General features: G+C 38.4%; 1 pseudogene; it reads left to right on the plus strand.

Annotated features, from left to right (window-relative positions):
• Window positions 1-3260: 3260 nt before the first annotated feature.
• On the plus strand, window positions 3261-4692 carry LOC110825783 (patellin-3 pseudogene; annotated as a pseudogene).

Below are 4692 nucleotides of genomic sequence, written 5' to 3' on the forward strand. Positions count from 1 at the left end.
GAAAGGATAAAACGGCAGCCTTACTGGATATCTTGGGAGATGGTGGATGGACCAGGTACATAAGAAACCCTACCGTGAACGTTGCCTCATACCGGATGGGGTATCGAGATTTGATAATTTGGCACTTATACCGGACGGAGTATGGAGACGACTCGTTTTACACTCATACCGGACGGGGTATTGAGGTTTAGTAGTTTGGTGCTCATACCAGACAGAGTATGGGGACGACCCGTTAATTTGAAATATTAAAGGAAATGGTTCACGTGTTGTATGTCCATCCCTATGAACCCCCATGGATACTAGTAAGTTGATAAAGGATAGAATTATTGTTTAAATCGTTTACATATAAAATCATGATCTAAGTTATGTCATTGTCTCTATAAATTGTTTATAAATCTCACTACAGTAAGTAGATGGTAAAAGATTTTGTTTATGATAACTGAATTTGTTTAATTAAGAGCTCTATTAATTGTTTTAATTTTTCTACCAACCTTCATTTCTATGTCAGTGAGTAGCGTGATATTCTTACTGGGCTAGTGTAGCTCATTCTTTATTTAACCATTTCATATCAAGAGAACTAGGATCCAGAGTCCGATCCATAAGAGGGTTACGAGTAGAGGATACTAGTTTTATTTATTTTACATTTATTTCCTTATTTTCTTCGTATTTCCTTCAAATGGTAATTTTCGTAGTACTATTTGAGACTTTAAGTTTTTGTGTAAAGAATGTAAACCTTAATTATTTATTTTACCTCCGCACTAAATTCATAATTTATTTCTTTTAGAATTTATGAGGTCGTTACACTTAATGCCTTGTCCGGCATGAGGGTGAAACAGGCCGTCTTCATACCCCGTCTGGTATGAGTGCCAAAATACTAATCTTTGATACCCCGTCCGGTATGAGGCAACGTTCACGGTAGGGTTTCCTATGTACCCGGTTTGTCCACCATCTCCTAGGATATCCAGTAAGGCTACTGTTCATCCATTTACTTAATCAAATAATTTTTCGTTTACCTTTAATATCTAATTTTTAACTTTAACCGTAATTACATGAAACAAGCAATACATGCATCAAGGAAACACAATCGCATTATCATATAAATTTCAGTGTATTATCATGCATTCGAAAACTATAAAATCAACCAATCAGCTAAACAGGGAAAACAGTAATAAATAATCAGTTCTGGCTCCATTAGTGACCTGTAATTAATTGTAGATATTTTTTAAACTATTCAAAATACTGTATTATTATTAATTAAACTTCAATTCCATAATAAGGAATAAGGTGAGGGATTCTTACACAAATTAATGTCCGAGATGCTAAACTTTCAGTCGTACCTACAGATGGGTCCCCGAGATTCCTTGAATTTTTATTTAGGGATTAAAACATATTTCAAGTACCTAGAAATATTCTAAAAAACCCAAAATCAATCTTAGAAACTCTTTTTGGCCAATTTTGGAATTTTGACACGGCAGCTCCACCGTGATTTGGCGACGGCATTGCCGCCTACAACGGTGGTTTACCTCGAGTTGGCCGTTTTCGGCCATTTTCGGTCGATTTCGGCCAATTTTGTACCCATCCCTGCGAGAAAACACGTTAAAAGATCTCGAATGGCTGAAAAAAGTCAAAAAATCAAAGCTTACCGGCAGTAGAGTTTTCCAGTGCGGCGGCTCTGCTGGCTCACCTTCGCGATTGGGTGTTTTACTTTAGTCAACCTGTAGAGAAAAGAATGGTGATTACAGTGGTAGAAAAATTACACGAAATGGAAATCAGGAAGGGCCTCATCAGAAGTAATTTTTGCTTTTTTTCGCGGTGGTGCTGCCGGGCTTTGGCCCGCAGTTTTCGGCTCATCCGCTGGTTCTTTTGCTCCGATTTGGCTATGGGGGTGTTAAAAATTGAATTTCAAGCGAATGAGAAAAAATTTACCTTTTTTGGCAGTCGAAAGTGGCTCCGGCACTACAGCAAACGACGGTCGACTCCCTTCCCGGCGACTGGCTCTTCTTCTCTGGCGGTGGGGTCTGACGGCTAGGGTTAGGGTTTGGTGTGAAGAGAGTTATTTATATTCATCTTCTTTTAATCTGTACCGTTCATCACGTTTGATCTTGACCGTCCGATTGCGTTTAAATAGGAAGTGAATATGGATCATTCATCACGATTTAATCTGGACCGTCCGATCGCGTTTAAATAGGAAGTGGATGTGGACCGTCGATCGTGTTTAAATAGAAAGTGAATCAGGATTATTCATCGTGATTTGATCTGGACTGTCTGATCGCGTTTTAAAAAGTGAACAAATCCGGACTGTCCATGCGCACGGGAACAAATTCGGACCGTCCGATCGTGAACACGCGAATCGTCAACGTGGCTTCTCGCGTGGCACCGCGTCAACTTGCCTTGCCAAACGGCGGGCTCCGATTTGTCGGAGCTGTTGACTGGGTGTCCTATGTATCACAATTTTCTTAAATTATATTTTAACCATCAATTTCTGATTTTTCTTTCAAAAACACCCACATAATTCAAAATTTCATCTATTTTTTTCAAAATTATTTTCAATTTCATCATGCTCTTATTTTTTTTCATTTTTATATTAATAAAAATTTTAAAAATTAAAAAAATTAAAAATTTATATTTACACAATTAATTTTAATTATATTAAAATAAATTAAGGGTATTACAATTTTATTTTAATTTTTTTTATTTAATACAGACTTAACGTTAATATCAAATTTAATATAAAAAAATAGATTGAATAAAATATAAATTTGATAATGAAAATAAATACTATTAAATATTTAAATAATAAAAATAAATAAAAAACAATTATTTAATCTAAATATTAATTAATAATTAAAAAATAAAATTTAAAATATTATTAATCACAAATATAAAATTTTCTATCAATAATGGTTTGGAGAAGCTAATGCTTGCAAACTATTATTACGCACTTGCAACGGTAAAACTAAAAAAAAATTCACTCTCTTTACAAAAAGGCAAAAAGAATTAAATATTTATATTTTCGAAAATTTTAAATGAAAAAGGGCAGGACAGGAAAAGAAAATGATGTGAACGAAGCATAGGATTCCAGATATTTGTCAGAAAGAAACTCCCCCCTTCATCTTCAACCTTCTGCTCGCCAACTTCTGTCTTTCCATGGCTTCTTGATAACTTCTAAACTTGACCGCATATAGACAAAACCCAACCACTTTTCACTTTCTCCAACTCCACCTCTTTCCCCCCAAAACTACACAAACCCAAAACAACTCATGGCCGAACCACAACACCCGCCGCCACCTGCGGAGGCTCCGGCAGCGCCGTCGCCGCCTTCTTCCGCTGCCGAAAATGCTTCCCCTGCACCGGACAAGGAAGACCCACCAGCACAGCCAACATTAACTGAACAGACTCCGCCTCCTCCTCTTGATCCTCTTCCTTCTGATGAACCTCCGGAAATTCCAGAAAAGGAAGAGCAACAGCCGCCGGAAACGGAACCTGAGAAGACCTTGACGTTGGAGAAAGAACCGGAGCAGGTGACCGCGGAGTCTAGATCGCTTGTGGCGATGATGGAGAAAGAGGAGCTTCCGCCGCCGCAGCAGGAAGTAAGTGAGAAAACAGTGGCGGTTAACGCCGACGAGGAGGTTTCCGGCGACGTGAAAGATAAAAGTAGGGCTCCTCAGAGCTTGGTTTCCTTCAAGGAGGAGAGCAATAACGTGGCTGATCTCTCTGAGTTCGAGAAGAAAGCTTTATTAGAATTCAAGCAGCTTGTTCAGGAAGCTCTAAACACTCGTTAATTCAGCTCTCCGCCACCTCCAAAAGAATCTACCATGGCGACTGAACCAAAAACCGAAGCAGTATCCTCCGCTGAGTCCGATGCTAGCACCACCATAAACCCACCTCAAGAACCAGCAGTTCCTGAAAACCCACAAGAGAAATCTTAAGAAGAAGTGAAGCTGGAGACTCACTCGCCGGAGGAATTCTCCACTTGGGGAATTCCTCTTCTGAAAGACGACCGGAGCGATGTCATTCTGCTGAAATTCCTCAGAGCCAGGGATTTCAAACCCAAGGACGCTTTTATCATGATCAAGAACACAATTCAATGGAGAAAAGACTTCGGCATCGAGGAGCTTGTCGACGAAGATCTCGGCGATGACCTGGACAAAGTTGTGTTTATGCACGGACATGACAAGGACGGGCATCCAGTTTGTTACAACGTTTATGGAGAGTTTCAGAACAATTAGTTGTATCAGAAGACATTTTCAGATGAAGAGAAGAGGATGAAGTTTTTGAGATGGCGGATTCAATTCTTGGAAAGGAGTATAAGGAAACTTGATTTTAGTCCTGGTGGTGTTTGTACTATTTTTCAGGTTAATGATCTGAAGAATTCCCCTGGACCTGGAAAAAGAGAGCTTAGATTGGCAACTAAACAGGCTCTGCACATTCTTCAGGACAATTACCCTGAGTTTGTGGCCAAACAGGTAATAATTAGAGTGATAATCAAATTAATTGCTGATTAAATTTGAATTAACTAGGATTTAATCTTTTGAAATCAAGAAAACTCATAAAATTTATTTATCGCATCAATAAATTGGATGAACATACAGGTCACCAAGAGTGTCATCTAATAAATGGATCACAACTCTTACAATGTATAAAAATTTGATCATGAAATTCAATGGTTTGTCCGTGGATGCATAATTACCA

The sequence above is a fragment of the Carica papaya genome, chromosome 1 (assembly GCF_054855325.1).
Source record: "Carica papaya isolate Zhongbai chromosome 1, ASM5485532v1, whole genome shotgun sequence".
NCBI classification, from domain to species: Eukaryota; Viridiplantae; Streptophyta; class Magnoliopsida; order Brassicales; family Caricaceae; genus Carica; species Carica papaya.